At 44.0% G+C, this 17,573-nt stretch overlaps 1 protein-coding gene across 1 annotated transcript in view; it reads right to left on the bottom strand.

The window, feature by feature from the left end:
• Positions 1-17,573, bottom strand: part of LOC134070623 (protein shisa-6) — a 53,616-nt gene that overhangs the window by 20,378 nt on the left and 15,665 nt on the right. The window lies entirely within an intron of this gene.

Below are 17,573 nucleotides of genomic sequence, written 5' to 3' on the forward strand. Positions count from 1 at the left end.
ACACACAATAACTGCATGTGGAATTACGTTTTTTATCTCCATTTATTCAGACGTAAAAACATACACAGACACAAACGCAAAGAAAAAAAAACAGACATAGACACACACCAGTTCAACTGCTCCACACAGTCAGAGCCACACAAAATCTCACAGGGTTCAGAGGACCATTGTGAACCATAGTGAAATGTTCTCACTGTTATGTGGCTCTGATGCAATCCCACAGTAAAACAAGACACTTGAAAACATTTGATGATATTGTACTTGAAATAAAATCATTTAAAATAGGATAAAAGCTATTTACACCCAGCACTAATCTGTCATGGCACACAACACTATTATAGTGTTTGTCACACACGGCAATGGTTTGAAACAGTATTCTAATAGTATTCCACAGATTACCGATCTTTTCATTCATGTTGCACAATGATTTTCAGTCTACGTATCAGGAATGTGCAAAGCTCACCAAAACATGTCACAAAATGTGTAAAATGTTCACTCACACAAAACACTTTGAAGAGTGAGAAAATAGTCAGCACAATCAGTGTGCCCAAGAACTAGGGAATTGCTTTGACATGAGAAGAGATAGTGAGAGTCTTGGTGTTGGTATGACAACTTGAAGCCCATATTTGACTCCATCAGCACTTTGCAGCATGTGATCTCACATGCAGCTACCATGGCTGAAACATGTACAACATGGCTGACTGCCACTCAAAAGAAATCGCACACCGAGCAAAAAAAAAACTGAATCTGCTAATACCTTAAAAAGATCCGACACGTTTTTTTTTCTTCTTTCCCTTTCACCACCAGTGTGAGAGTTTTGACAAGCCCAGAGACGTCTCCCTTGACTTTAATTAAAGAGCGAGAGCACGAAGCGACCAAGCAAGAGAGCGAGCGAGTGAGCGGAATCTCAGAGAGAGGCTACTAGAAAACACCTGCGGCGAGGAGGGGCCGAGTCTGCTGAGGCAAGGAGAAGGGGACGAGATGAAAGCCGGCTCTGAAGTAGCGGCGCGCCGGCGCTAGCAGCGCTCCTGCTAATGCTATAGCCCCGCCATTACCACGGGCCGCGATCTGAGGTGTACCTCTTTTGATCCGCCACTATTGATTTAGCCGTCAGCTCCTCGTTCCTCTTCGGTCCTCAATGGTGGTGGTGGTGTGTGTGGGGGGGGGGGTTGGTGGCAAACTTATTACCTTCCGAGAGAGAGGGACTCACAGCTGGAGGCCTCCGTCCGTTAAAAAACTGACCCCGCCGCTCAGCGACAGTCGCCCTTTACCGCTAAAAGGTTAGGCTGAACTGCTGTGGTGGTATGGGTGGTACGTCTCCCTGGCAGACCGTGTCATGTTTTTTAAAGTTGACAGAGTGAGAAAGAGGGCAAGGCGCAGACAAGGGCAGGAAGTCATGTAGCAGTAATGGAGAAAGGAACAGTCCAAAAAAATGTCTGGCTTTTCTGTGTCAGTTCATCTAGTGGGAGAATGAGTCATCAATAAAACAGGAATGAACGTTACTAATGGAATTTGTGCTTTCCACTCCACGTCTAAGTTCCAGACAGACCTGCACAACATAATAAAAGCTACCGCATAAAATATCTGAAAAGTGAAAACCACAGGCACCTACTCTCTTTCTTTGCCTTTTACTCATATCACTTGACATTACACTGATGCTTGCATCACATCCACACACTTACTCTACATTCTTCCATTGCATTTTCTCCCTTAGACGTCTTCTTTTTGACCACAACTCTTTATTCTCTCTGAATATTCACTATTCCAGTTGTGATTCTGAGCCAGCCTTAGAGGAACACGCCGACTTTTTAGCTCATTCACCATGTACATACTTGGAACCAAAGATTCTAGAGTGGAGCTTGGAACTATGTTTTCATTCAGGGAAACCAATGCTCCTTGGGGTTTGAACACTGGAGCTTTTCAGGTGCTGCCTACAAATCGCTTTGCCCAAGTAGCTGTGCTTCTACGGAATGTGAACATAGTACCAAGTATGTATACAGTAAGCTTACCAAAGGAATTATTTTGTCAGTATTGGAAGGTGTGGGTGGCCACTTTAAAGCCCTTGTCCTTTGCTAGGCTAGTGATGGGTGCGTCAGACCGAGTAACTACATGCACGGAGATGAGAGGGGTATGTATCGACTTATCGAACTCTAGGGAATATTGTGAATAAGCCAAAGTCACAAAAAGTTGTCGTGTTCCCTCAACATAAATTGGTGGTGGAAGAGCTACCATTTCTATAGATGTTGGATGTCTCAACTGATTGAAACAGTCATGCATGTAGAAGAAGACCCTCCATCCTTCCTCCTATCAATAATGTATCCGGTCCTGTTCTTTGTGAAGGGTTTACACAGGACATCTGAAAACTTCCTAAAGAAGTACACATAAAGCTACTGTACGTTTAAGCCCTCCACTGAATTAGTCATGATGCCAAACATGACCCTTCTGACAAGACATCTGAACAACTCAGTGAACCCAAACAAAGCTATGCATACAGGCCTCTCCTCTTTGCCAAGATTTGCCATCATCCTCTTAGCCCATATTTTCATGAGAAAATTGAGGTGGTTGGGTTGGGTTGAGTTAAATGACATTCATTCTGCTTTTGAACTGTGAAACTGTACTACTGTCCCAAGTTAGTGTTGGCTGTAACCACTCCCATGTAGTTCATGTGTTAGTTTTACTGCGTTCAATTGGTCGGTCAGCAAGTTTTTTTTTTCCCCGAGCTACTAACTAAATGTAGCATGGTTCTGACATGACATCATTCCCAATCACAAGTCTTTTCACAAGACAACTGGAGTGCGGGATATGTGTCAGGCTATAGGAGAGTAGTGCTGCGTAGTTTGAAATGAAGACGTCCCTTTGAAAATGGGTTGCCATCCGAAACCTCATCTAACCCCCTTCTCTGTCCAATAAGCCCTGGGGGATCCACAGCCTAATATGGATATCCCTATACAGCCATGGACCTGTCAATCAAAAAAAAAAAAACCTCCCCCCCCGCCCCCCCTCCCCTGGTCCCTGGAGGAGATACTGCACAGGCCAGTGCGTGAGTACACATGTAGCCCAGCTAGGTGTCAAACGTCGGTGTTTGAGTTTGCGGCGCAGCACAATGGGTTGGGAGAGATAGGGCCGGCTGCAGCCAAGCGTAAGGGGCCACCGCGCATAGTGTCAGTAGGATGCTGACAGAGCGGGCCACGCTCATCCGCCACACTATTCTCAGCTCCGCGCTCGCGGCAATCAATGCTCGCCCAGATTTTCATTTAGATTGGGGGGGCCAAGAGTAAATATTTCTGCGCAGGATTCGCCGGCTCCTGCCTGTCGTCTATCACGCACAATAAAAATAATGATATTTTTTAAAAAAAAAACCTTGCCTAGCCCATAAAGCTACAACATTTTCATAAGAAAGCAAAACAATGAGACAGGGCAATCTTTCAGTGGAAAGGTGAAAAACTATATCCACGCATCTGCAAGGTTATGGCAAACACCCAAGATCCTCGGCCAGATAGTGTAAAGGCTCTTGCAAATCTATTTTGCCTGCAAGGTTTCTCTGCAAACTGTTTTCAGTGGATAAAGACACAGGGTGTGCCTTTTGCTGCTGTGTCATTCTATTAGGTTAGGTTATTAAATTCCAGGTTTCAGAAGACTGTAATTGTCCACAATATACCACAATATACCACAATATGCCCTATTACAAGAAAACCCATAACAATATACCTAATACAAGGAGGAGCGAAATGAGGTTTCTGAAGTTCCTCCACATAATATTCAAGAAAATAAAAGACAAGGGAGCTTCGAGTGAACGGAATCCATCGATTTCATCTGCATTCGCATCCGCGGCACCAATCTCCGTGGCGCTCGTCTGAAAAGGCCAGCTCAGTCTCGGACATGCCTCCGGCAGCGCATTACTGCGGCCTGCTGCTGTGCTCGCCCTCTCTGAGCCACGCGGGGAGCCGGGGGACTGGACAGGGCAGTGCGGGGTGGGGGCAGAGGGGGTGAGGGGGAGGGGGGGGGGGGGGGGGGGGGTTAGTGGGGAGGAGGGGTGGACAGTGGAAATAAGCAGCCACTCTATTTAAGTAGAAGTGGGGGCCCTTGTGTTGAAGTGGCCTTTGCTGAGGATAAGTAAGTCTCTCTCTCTCTCTTTCTCTCTCTCTCTCACACACACACACACACACACACACACACACAAACACACACACACACACACACACACACACACACACACACACACACACACACGTTAATGCGTTAATGCAAATTTTAATTTAGCCACGGAGCCTTTAGCCGCTGAGCCACCGCCCCGTAAATCACAGCAAAGGCCTTCAGGGAAGCACCCCAAACTGAAAAAAAAAACCCAAAAGAGATGACTGTGAAGAGAGAGAGAGAGAGAAAAAAAGAAAGATAGAGAGAGAGAGAGAGAGGTGCGAGAAAATGCAAACACACACAAGCTTACCGAGCCAAAAGCGTTATTAATTAGCCTCCTTTGTGTCCAGACCCTACCTTCTTAAGAGTCGCCCCCCAAAAAATCAACACTTGCCTCAGCAGGCACTCAGGTGCGGTAATAACTCACATTAATTAAACATCAGCCCCGGTGGCGCGCTACGAGGAGCCGATATATTTCACGTTTGTTTATTTTCCTGTTGCCGCTTCGCATTAATTCTCGGGAGGCAGCAAAGGAGGAAGGCACACTGGCATATTAGTGGGCTTTTGCAAGGGTAATGCTACCCACCCCTATCGCCAACGACTAGCTATACCTGCTAAGTGAAGGGGCTGGGGGGTGCCAAGTTGGCACACAATGGCGTACCGCGCCACACTGTGCCACACAGCATCGGCCCCTGTCGTGTGCTGGCACTCCCATAATGTCAGCATCATCAGCGATGAGTGTCCGGCTGCAGTGGGTGGGGGATGATGCTGCCTGCTTAAATGTCATCCGCTGTTCTTCAGCAGGCGGGTGGGCGAATTGTAATGAAAGGGAATAAACAGCATCCCTTTTCCTTATTAACCTGTACTTCCAGTCAAATTACACTTAGGGCCTGGTAAGGACTTTAAACAGGTCCTCACAAACACCCAGGGTCCTCCAAATAACACACACACACACACACACACACACACACATACAAATGGATACTTGAATTAAAAATGAAATACCGTTATGATTAAATTCTCCTTTGATCTCGTTAAGAGAAGTAGCACCAAGAGGGGTTTCAAGGGGTGAATGTTCTCTCTCTTTCTGTGCTGTGTGGATGAGCCAAAGCAGTCACTTGAGGGTCTATGGCTCCAGCTGCAGCCAATGGGAGACATTTGTTCCCTGGAGTTTGAGAGAAGCCCCAGGACCCAGTGACTCAAGGGGGGGTGGGGACTAAAGGAAGGGGGGGGGGGGGGTATTTGCTATCACAGAGGCCTGTTCTACCATTTATCTAGTAGTTTCTAACAATAAATGTTTGTCAAGTGATCTCGAGCAAGCAGTGCTTTTTCTGACTAAGATACACACCAGATGTGGACTTTAGATTGTGCTCCAAGGAGCAAGCACCTGCATATTTGACAATAAATGCAGTCAAATAGAAACGGAAAAGGGTGTTGTTGTTTACGATGTGTCGAGACTTACTATTCAACTCAAAGATAATAAACAGCCTTGTTCTGAGCAACACTACGGAAGTTGTTTACCACAAGTGTTCCGCTGGATATCTTCATTATTTTGAATGAAACGATGCCTCCTGGAAAGCGGATCGAGGGCAAGACGGAGAAAGCGAAGACACACAAAGAAAAAAGACAGAAAGAGGAGAGGCAGAGAATGAGAAGAGAAAGAGAGAGAGTGAGAGAGAGAAAGTGAGAGAGAGAGAGACCACTAGTTTAATGTATGATGGCAGATATTATTTCAGTACTGTTTGAGTTGGCATGATCAAAGTGAAAAATGCCATTTTAATTCCAGGGAATCATAGCTCATCTGCTGTCGACAAGCTCATTATTGAGAAATACTGCTGTGGGAGGCTTGAGCGAATGAAACCCGCAGATGATAAAAGGCAAAAAAAAAAAAGATGCCCCCCCTCCCCCCACCCCCATGCGCTTGCTTTTAGAGTCATTGATTTCCACCACAGTGAAAAACTCTCTCACCTTCCCAACCTGGGGAAGGAACAGCGCTTCCCCTCAATGGAGTTAATGACAAAGAAAACAAGACGTCTTCACATCCCGTGTATACAGGAGAAATAAAACACGGCATTCTAAACAGTCATACATAAATGTGGAACAAGAATAAGTGGCACATAGGCAGCCACCAGAAGGCCTTGACGGAAAGAGACATCAGTCGGAAATTCATGCGCCTCGCACACTGAGGTACAAACACACAACAAGCAACTGCAGTCGTTATATATGGAAAAAAACAAAAAAAGAGCGTCCATAACTTAATTTCAGAAGACAGACTCAATCTCACACCATGTTTACTCACGAAGCAGTGTTGTCAAGCTGAGCACACTTAAATGTTTTAGCACATTATGTAAGGCCTGCGATGCTCAGGCGAGTGAACAAAAGGCGCTTTCTGAAATTGTTTAATTATTTCCTGCACCTTCCCTCAAGTCTAATCAAGTCCGTCGAGAGGGAAGCGTCTTCGCCGATGGCTTTAATTATTCAATAGTCATTAACATAGGAAGCCCACAATCAGCGGCGTTGACGAGTCCTAAAACACAGAGCTGCAGGTAACACAAACAGACCCTGTTATTTGAGGAGAGGATTGGCTTTCAAAAGCCAGATTATTTCAAAGACACACAAAAAAAAGGCCCCTGAGATAATTTAATTACCATTCGACTTGGCCTGATGCCACCAAGGGAGAAGTCAGCATGCAATGTCATGTCTTTGGAGTAATAAGTTCATGAATAAGAATGTCTGAGCCAAAAAACGAGGGAACAATGCATTAAAATCCTGACATTTTTCATAGAGAGATGCAATTTCCCCCAGCCATTTTTCGAAACGGCCTTTAGAAGACTGAGAAGAAAGGAAAGGGAAGACAATGCAGGAAGAAAACGTTCTCCCCCTACAGTGACACTCTGTTGTGCACTGCCCTGTCTCCTCGGAGTCTGAAAATTGACACTAATTTTTAAATCCTCTACTTTTATAAAAAAAAGTTTTCCTTTTTTTTTTTGCTACCTAATTATTTGTTTTTCCCCATGTTTGCCATTTTAGTGATGCTTCCTGGAGAGAGAGGCTGAGGGCAAGAAAAAAGTCTGTGCTCATAATCTGTGAACTCTAATCGAGGGTAACTCAATTTGTCAAAATTGCATCGCATCTCTGGAATCACGACACACACAAAGGCCCAGGGAGGGAGCGCGAAAGCACGAGGAAATGGAGCATCTCAGCAGGTCGGTTCATTTCACAGCAAGAACCAAATTGACAGCCAGCCAGCAAAGTTAACAAAATGAAATTGCGGCATCAAACATTGAGCAAATCTTGTCATTTGAGATCTACTTGTGTCATACAGAGGCTTTAAAGGCACTTAAGTAACATTTTGAAATGGGTCACAGATGCCAGCAGAGACCGCGTTTGAATGACACCTCAATCTCAAATACCTTAAATATCTGCTTCAAATCCTATCAAAATATCTGTCGTTCATTCTTTTTACTGACAGTCATAGACATAAGTCTTATCTTTTCCTGCAGGACATTTCTCGCCCTTTTATGTGAAAGCATTACTCATCAGAGGAATGACATAAAATTCAAATCAGGCGTTTTATTTGCAAGGATTTCTGGTTCTGTAAATCTGCAATGATCCACTCACTGTTAAATCAAACTAAATGCATCACATAAAAATCTTTGACTTTTACACGTCCAACAATATGCCCATGCCTCTGGTACAGTGCTCTAGTCATATTTCCTTTAGAAGACACATCTAGCAAAAAGAAAGAATGGTGTGGTGACCAGTTCCCATTTTAAGGACACCATGTTCATTGGACATCTAAGGACTTGATGGCCATCATTACAATGTTTTCAATAGACAGGAAATCCATACGTCAATATCTCTCATATAGCTATCAAACAGCACGTAATGGAGGACAGTGTGACCCTTTCACCTTGACCTATGGAACTGGTGCAACACGACTGACATTTTTCAGGACTGTGTGTGTGTGTGTGTGTATGTGTGTGTGTGTGTGTGTGTGTGTGTGTGTGTGTGTGTGTGTGTGTGTGTGTGTGTGTGTGTGTGTGTGTGTTTCTATATGGGGTTTACATCCATGTCTTGTCTATCTCTCCTCTGGTCTTGTTCCCTGTGTTTTCCTCTACATTCAAAGCAAAAATAGAGGGCATAGACATTGGTACAGTAAAGAAGTCTTGCCAGAAAACAAACTCAGAGACTAATATTACCAATAACGAGTTCAATCTCATCTCAGAGCATAATCTGGAACTGGCACCAGAGCCTGCCACACTATAAACCTCGAAATAAAATCATAAAGAGGGTGTGAAGAAGGGGAGGACCAGCAGTGAAAATCTATATGATTAATTTCCAGTCCGCTGGAGCCAATTTGTCCAGAAATGAGCAATCCAATTTAAATGCGCAGAGGTGAAAATGAAATAGAGTGTGTATACTGTCTCCACACCGCTCCCTCGCAGACATAGAGACGTGATGTCAGACTCAGCGTTGTCCTGGGCGTGAAATAACTGTTGTTGTAAAGAGGCAGGGAATGATAGAGTAGGCAAACAAGAGAGGAGCGAGCGAGCAACCCGAGAGGGAGTCCTGGTGAGCTAGCCACCAGGAAGAGATAGAGCAAAGAGAAAGAGAGAGAGAGAGAAAAGAACCCTACTGATTCAATGACACACTCTTTCATAGCAAAGAGAAAGAGGAGAGAGAGACACAGAGAGAGAGAGAGAGAGAGAGAGAGAGAGAAGAAAAACGATAAAAACCCAAGGGAGTGAAAAAAAACATTGCATTGTATAAAAAGCAAATAATACATAACACTATGAAACTCTGAGAGATGAGAGTGCCTTTGACCTTTGAGCATTCTGTCTGCAATTCTGCTGGTAGCTTTTTGGGGTGTTTGAATCTGTTACATCAGTCAAACATGTTCTTAACTTTGTTCCATCAGTATAAAGTCATATATCCTGTAAGACTCACAGTTAGGGACGATCTATCCTGTGGATCATGAACACATGTTGCCAACATAGACATCTGTGACAAAATCTGTCCCCTCATGCATGATTGACATCCTATATCCTTTGTGTCCTATCATAGTGCACTTAATACTTGGTTATGTCAATAAATGTGATATTTAAGTCTTTATATTAATACTTCTTACGAAGAATTGTGCTTCAAATAAACATTCTAAACTCATATTAAACTATTTCACATCTAAATGTATCTACAAATCTGACATTACATTGTGTGTTTATTTTGTATAGAAGTCCCAAAAAAAGGACAGAGGCTAATCTGGACTTCATAAACAAATGTGCCAGCTGCTGTGATGTTTTGATGCTGTTTTGTGCAGAACATCCATATTTCACCCTGACATTTATAGGGAGGCTTTTTCCAGCAGTGGTGAATTCCTCTAATAATTGCCCCCATAGCTCCAAACCACGGCCTTTGGAAATCACCTTGGGTGGCGGTATTTCATCTTGCCATTGGCTGCACGGACAGAACGAACCAAAAAATTCAATGGTGAAGAAACCAAGCGTGCGTTAATCAATAATTTGAATAATGTACCGCGTAAACTGGTCTGAGATTAAGCCTGCTTTTTAATTATGTTACCACAGAGCTTTTCCGCCAGCCATTGCAGGAGAGGCATTTTTACAAGAGCTCATTACCACAAACAGATGCTCCTCGTCCTAAAGACTCACAGTTGCTATTATAGCACTGGACACTGATGGAAATCTTCTAAATGAATGAGCACACATCCACTCAGCACAATAGGCCTACCAACACCTCGCAGGTATACTGGAGATTTGATCAACTCCGATTATGCAAGTCATTTTTAGGACTGCAGTACATTTAGAAACACTCCCAGAATCTAAATGCAATAGTTATATATGAGGTGGCGGACTTGTATATTCAAATATGGGCATTTATTATACAGATATAAAAGTTAAGTCAGTTAAATCAAGTTAACTATCATGATACTTTGGCTGTTATATTCTATGCTAAGGTCAAGAACAAAAGTCAAGTATGGCCTAATTATGTGAACTGGGCTGTAAGGACGGATCAACGACACCTCCATATAGCACAGTATAACGCAATCACAGTGACAGCACTGGCTGAACGCTGAGGTCAGGGCACGTATGGAGAATAGATGTCCACTTACACAGATACTAATGATACACGCTGCTATGCTCAATGGTATAATTACAAGATAATGGTACTGGTCTGTGCAACAATAGCAGTAAGTACAGCAATAATTTTCACTGCCCTAAAGTTGCTATGAGCCAGTCTTTGTGTGCTGAATATAATAAACCAGGTGATTAATATTATGGCTATGTCCAGATAATAAACATCGGAACAAATTACAGGTTGCGATATCGAGGTCCAGTTCAAATACCCAGCAATGACATCTGAATAACCGAGAACGGGGCAGCAGCAACGGTCATCATTTTGTGTAGTGCATGCTGTATATCAAAAGCATGCAGCATAAAAGGATGTGGCTGGAATTAAAATAGGCTGGCTGACCACAAACAATATCATGCTCGTACAGGAAAGCCCAGCTTTTAAAATCAGCTTTTTAGTAAAGCAAAGCTCTCCAGCTCATTTCTCTTCCATATGGAATAGGGAGGGCCTGGTCTTATCTTGTGTAGTAAAACCTTAGAGTCAAATTAAATTAGAACAAATTAGAGTACATTAGTTATGGCCTATTAAATTATTAGAGAAAAAGTCACTTCAAAGGACTGTTACGTAAGGATGAGATCCTTATCAATAAAAGTGTGGCACCTTAAACGGTCAAAGCTTTTTAGTCCGGCTTGCTTTTAAGGAGGTCATCGGAGATCACCATCCCGCCTGGATTTCGATTCGAAAGCCATTACATGAAAGTGGCCTGTCAGACATGCAGAGGAACATGACTGGCCTGGAAAGGAAAAGTGTGTCACCAGAAACATGAGACGATAGTGACACATACTGTAGTTTTTTTAAGGCTAGTTTTTAAGTCACACATGACCAAACACGCTTGAACACATGTGCAGCGGCTTTAAGCTATTTTATAAATTTTTAAATAATGCTTTGTGCAGCTGAGCACTGTATATAGGCTGTTTTGCAGCATGCAATACAAAGGGGAAAACGCCTGCCATGGTGTCTATACAACACTGAGTGCATTGTGGAGCATAACTAATATCACTGTTATCTGTCTTTTATTGGTGGGTAGGCTACAGTAGGTAGATTGGTCCTTCATGCCACTGATGGGTGTTACTGAATATTTTGCATGGTATAAAAAATGAGCAATTATAGGTTAGCAGTGGGCTAACATCAAAATCACCGACATGGTGACTTAACAAAGGAGCTTAAATTCCCCTGATGAAGATTTAGCATAGCATCATAGGATTGCTGCAGAGTTGTATGAATATGGTTCATTTGTTTTTTTAGCTGTTGTGCTTTTGGCTAGAATTAAAATCCTGATCTTGATGTCCCGTGTTCCACTCGACTAATCTAAGATGCCTACAAGGACGTCCATCAGGTCGTCAGAATGGATTCTGAGTCATCTGATTTGGTTGATGTTCAATAAAAGGCCCACACAACACGGTTATATTGCAAAAAATATTCAATAGCACCTTGGGCCTACATAATCTTTGGAGTCTCACCCTTAAGAGCAGTTCAGTCTACCATAATTTCCTGTCTATTAAACGAGGATTATACATTGATTTTGAAAAATTTCTTCAGGTTTGCGATTATTACGCAGGGACGTGCTCTACATGAGAATACGTGACTTTTCTTCCCTCTCTTCTGGATTAGAGCCTGATCACTGAGCTACAGGGCACCATGTGGGCTCTCATCCCACAACTGAGTGGTTTCATACATGCCACAGTTAGCTCAACGCCGTTAACCGTGTGAAATGTAGTCTTTTATGGTGCAATAAAGTGATGTTTCATAAACTGTGGTTAATACACGGGTGTGGTCAATACACACGTTCAGATTTTTTTACTCACATAAAACACTGCCCTGAGATTTATACATGTGTGTAATACATGTGAAATTACTTGATTTTGTATAAGCAAAACTGGTGTGATAAGATGACAATGCGATAGCTAACTTTTCCTTATGTCAGGATAAAGCTGGCAAAATCAGTTTAAGAGGTGCAGCTTGCAATCTTTCTCTGTTTCTCTCACTCTCTTTTTCTCTCTCTCTTTCTCTCTCTCTCACACCTTCCACGATGTTACACAACTCTGCTGGCAGCGTTGAAGCTTCATCTGTCACCTTTTCTGCTTCGTACATGTGTGATTTGTGTTTCTCAGCTTGAGATCAGCCCCTGAGATTCTCACAACACACACACTCTCGCCGAGTCGGTGCGATACTCTTAGTCTTTGTTGAAGCATCGCCGGAGAAAAGACGGAAGACTAGACCGTCACACGCCAGTCTCTCTGCAGGTCATTTCAACGCTGTCACCCTTGATAGAGAGCTTACGTCTTACTGCACGAGTTGATAAGAATCCGTCTTCGTGACGGACAAGAGGCCGTTTTTTGAGGCATCTCATACCTGAAGGGCACACCACAGCCATGCTGGAAATCGATAACTCCGGTACAATCTACAACATTTGTCAAAAAAGCCTAAAATCAATATTGGCCCAGTTCGGTCTCCAGGGTTCTAGTGTTACGGATGTCATCGGGCCAACACCAAACTGAGATTTCTTTTTCTCCGGCAATGCATCCCAAAGGGGCCTCGAGGGTGCATGACTAATTTGCCCGAGTTTAATTAAATATTTTCATGCTTCCCTTGGTCGATGTATCTGTTCAAAGACCCAGAGTGCTGTGTATCTGATGAGATTCTCTTCTTTTTTTTTTTTGTTCTCTGTATTTTCTCACCAGCTGACATGGCAAGACACCATGAGACAGCAGTACAAGGCTCTCACGCCCAGTCACAATCTGAAGAAGTGAAGAAAAGAAGAAAATCGCTGATAATAACCACATTAGATTCATTACACTTAAATCAGAAGGAGGATGCTAACTGACACAAGCAATTTCAAGGTGTCACGAGAGAGGTCAAAGGAATAAAAGAAATCCATCAATTCTGTGTGAGCAGCAGAGATTGTGCATATTTTCATGCCTTTCTCTCTCTCCCTCCCTCTCTCCTTTTCTTTCTTTCTTTCTTTCTCTCTCTCTCTCTCTCTCTCTCTCTCTCTGTGTGTGTGTGTCGGGGGGGGGGATGGGCGGGGGTGTTGAACTGAACAGCTCCACTGTTCTGCCATGAAGAGCCATTCCCCAGGTTAGCTGTGAGCTTTGGGACGGCTTCTCTGGGCGTTATCTCTGCCTGAGGAGACGGGGAGGGGGGCGGATGATGGGGGGAGTGGGGGGAGAGTAAAAGCAAGAGTTCAAATACGATCATCAAAGAACCTCTGAATCCCGTGCCTTCAGAGTCGAGGCTTATCCTAGGTTCCATTTCCCCCATTCTATCCCGGCGATTCTTCCGGTGTCGCTATCGCTTACCGACTTATTTAAATGAGCCAGATGTGATATTAATAGCTGGGGCCGCCAGATGAAAATGGCGCTTCAGGAAACAAATCAATATCGCGTCTCTGCCAAATGATACTTCAGACGGAGGAGACAAGAGAGAAAAAGAGAGTGCAGCCAGCCAGTGAATTGTCATCTATGCAAGATGAGTGTACTGAGGAGTTGATTAGCTTGTAACTACATTTAATGTGTCCATCTCAACCTGTCTACATTTACAGTATACTGTACACAATTATCATGGTGGTTTGACAGACTGACAGACACCCGGGACTCTGAGTTAAGTATAGAATGCAAAGACACATTATGGAGTATATATTTGTACAGTTCAGTTGTACAATTGTACAGTTGCACAATTCATTTTCATTAACCACTTTTTGAACTGCTGAATAACCTCCACTGATCTGGATGGGAATTCACTAAATGGCTGAAGGAACCCATGGTTCCAGAAAGATATATTGCAACGCTGGCAAGTAAAGTTAAGTAGGCTAACTGTGGTCTAAGTGCAAATCATTTATTCTGCTCATTATACCCTCTGAATGAACAGACATTGTTTAACCAGAATATCTTACAAGCCGCCATGTTAATATTTTATAGGTTAATCAAGTGTTATGTGAATGTACTTTGTGGGCTCTGACTTACTCCCTTGCCATCACCGACAAGAAAAGAAAAAGAAGAAAAAAAATGTTATATATAGGACCACACTCCATAAAGCTATGCAAACAAACTAGCCTGTGTGTTTTGGCACATACCATCACAGCTGCTTGTGGTGTTGATGCATTCATAATGGTAGCAGCACAAGCACTGGGCCATGATATAGCAGTGCGATGCTACAGCGAGCAAAGCGAGTTTAACAGGCGAATGGAGGTCACCGAATCAGAAGCGTCAGACTGGCATACATGATCGGTTTGCGTTTTGTTTTTTCTCCCTCCCCACTGCCGCTGAACTTTCTGGAAAGGTCATCGCTTTCGGTATCGCAACTGACTAGGTACCCCCAAAGGCACTGAGACCATTGGCCTGGCAATCTGAGCTGAGAGCAGCAGGCCAGTCCGGGAACGAGCACAAACAATGACCGCATCGTCCATTTTGTGTAAAAACGGGCTAAAATTGTTGTACTTGTCCCAGTAAATGCCAGCAGACTGGACTGCATGTGCGGACCACAAAATGGGAGTCTTGCGACATCATTAGGGGACTATTGGGCCAATACAAAAGACTGATGTCTTAAGCCATTGGAAAAGGGTGTCATGGTGCCATTAGTACATCTCCAAAATGATGCTAGCCCTCCGGGTCATATGCGCACACGCACACACACAAGCACACACACACACACCTAGAGTGAATGTGTCGTGGGAGTGTGTGTTTGGAGGTGGAAAGGAGGCTGCATTATCATATGCTTCAAAGATTTTCTATTTTGCAAAGGACAAAGTAGTCATCTTGCTCTTAGCTAAAAGCCAACATTGTGTCTATCCACATATTTTATGTAAGCATTTTATTCCGAGTCTCATCGAAATTGATTTTAAAGCATGACCACCAAGCTCTTCCCCTCCCATATGCATAACCCTGTAAGCTCACAGACTAGAACAAAAAAGCAGATTTTGACATTGAGATGAGACTACTTGACAAAGCAAAGAAACCTTAAATATGTAAAAAAAAAAAAAAAAAAAAAAAAAAGGCAGCGCAACCCTATTTAACCTGAGTTTTGATCATTCGCTGTACTCTGACAATAATGATATGCATAGCTCTAGCAAGCCCAGTGAAATAGTGATTCTATCATCAGATCTGGGCGAGGGAATTGGCTGAGACATCCCATCATATCAGCAACACACACCGAGCTCTCCTCCACCATTTGCAGGCTTTTGCTGATGTTTAACCCTCATCTCTGCACAGTGACATATCCCCGTGGAATTCACCCTGTAGGGGCGGATGCACGCTCTCGCTCTTAACTCTCTCTTGCTAACACACACAGATACACACACACACACACACACACACACACACACACACACACAGAAGAGAGAAATCCCTCTCTCTCTAATACACTCACACATACAGTACACTTTCCCTTCCTCCCCACCACCACTCCCCACTTGTATTTTCTTTCCTCCAGTATCACCTTCAAACCTGCCAGCCAAGACTAGATTGCAGGAGGTCTTAGTTGCAACCCCTGCAGCAATCTCGCTTTTTATATCATTCAAACAATGTTGTGCTACTACCTCTGTGAAACACACGCATTAAGCTCTGTTGCTATGAAACCTGTGCCTGTCCTGATAAAAACACAAGGAACAGAACCACATTATTGCTTTGTTTGTTTGTTGTTTACTTGTTTTGTTTTGTCCAAAACTCCCCTTATACCTCTGACCCTTCCTTTAAAACCCTTAATTGCACCCAACTAAACCTACAACCGATATTTGACATGTTGCGTCGGGGTTACACGGCCCTCTATCGATCATATCCATTGCATTAGGTGTTGACATTTACTCAGAGTGCTGCAGAAGGTCGTCCCTACATCGCTGCTGAACGCTGAACGCACGCTGACTCTCCACTGGTGGCCAACCAGCAGACAGGCCATTACGAGCTAGACCTCCGCCAGGCTATGGATGCCAGTAGTCCCGAGTGGCATTACAACCATTAGCCTACTACTTCTATATATAGTATATACAGTATAGATAGATACATAGATAGATATGGGTTGTCTCTCCATTTTCAAGCTGTATGTGATGCCGTATTGAAATATTGAAGGAGGTTCATTGGCAAACAAAGTCTGAAGGCACAAAGATGGATAATTGTGTGTTCTTCTGGTGAGATGTTAAAGTAGGAGTTTTTATCAGCCTACTCTAAGCTGGTAGTAGTCTCTGTTATATACTGCCTGGGATGTTTCACAGTGGAATTGAAATGAGCCCAGTACTTTTAGTGGGTTTCTGTAAAACCTGCAATCCCCCAAATAACAGAAACGTCCAGAAAAGCTCGATAGTTACTGCTCCATAATTCACCTCCCGCGCAATGCCGAAATGAGGCTGCATTGTGTAATTCACCATAGCTGCCAAATTTTCACACCTGTATTAGAAAAGAAAAGGGTGAGGGGGGGAAAAAAAGGTGTCTTATTATTATCAAAAAGCTACTGGCGGGGAGTGGTCGACAGCGGTGAACACTGTCCTTGTCGGGTACTTTGTCACACACTCCGCTCGTTTCCCCAAACAGACACCGGCGAGGAGTCTAATGAGGCAATTATCCGCACACGGATTTACTGAGGCACAGCAGTGTGGCTCGCTGACATTCACAAGCAGGCCCGGCCTGTGTGTGTGTGTGTGTGTGTGTGTGTGTGTGTGTGTGTGCCTTCTTCTTTTGTCGAAGACGGCTGCCCACCAGCACGCCTGCCTGCCTGCCCGCTCTCCCGCCCCGCCCGTTCTCTTCCACTGAGCAATCCGCCCGCCCCGAAAAGGCCAAATGTTGATTCGCCGATTGTGGCACTTCGCTTTGATAAATATGCCCATTATTGTCGCGTTTTACATGCAAAAATCCCAGTGCCAAACGCTGCCAGAACGCATCACAGGCACCAGGCGCAGTCGGCTCATAGGACGCTAAGAGGTTGCTTTGGAGACACGGTGGGCGAGTGATACACACACCATTGTGTTACCAAGGAACTGGGGCTCTCGAGCCTGGGACATTCGGGGGGGTTTTTAGCATCAATTCCACGAGCAGTGTTTCATGGCATCCTCATGCATTACCAGACTAATACTGAGGGGAAGGGGGGGGGGGGGGGGGTTGGACGACGACGACAACAACACACGCTAGAGCAGCCCGTACTTGGCTCAATGTTTAACAAGAGGAGACTGACACGGCAGAGGCAGATTTCAGCACCGATCATAGCTTGAGCTACCAAGGCCTAATTCAATTCCCCAGTGTCATTACGCACAAGGTATGGTGCGGCGGGGGGAGAGCTCGGAGCATGTGTGCTCGGAATGGCAAGTC

Source organism: Sardina pilchardus, chromosome 22, assembly GCF_963854185.1.
Source record: "Sardina pilchardus chromosome 22, fSarPil1.1, whole genome shotgun sequence".
Lineage (NCBI taxonomy): Eukaryota > Metazoa > Chordata > Actinopteri > Clupeiformes > Clupeidae > Sardina > Sardina pilchardus.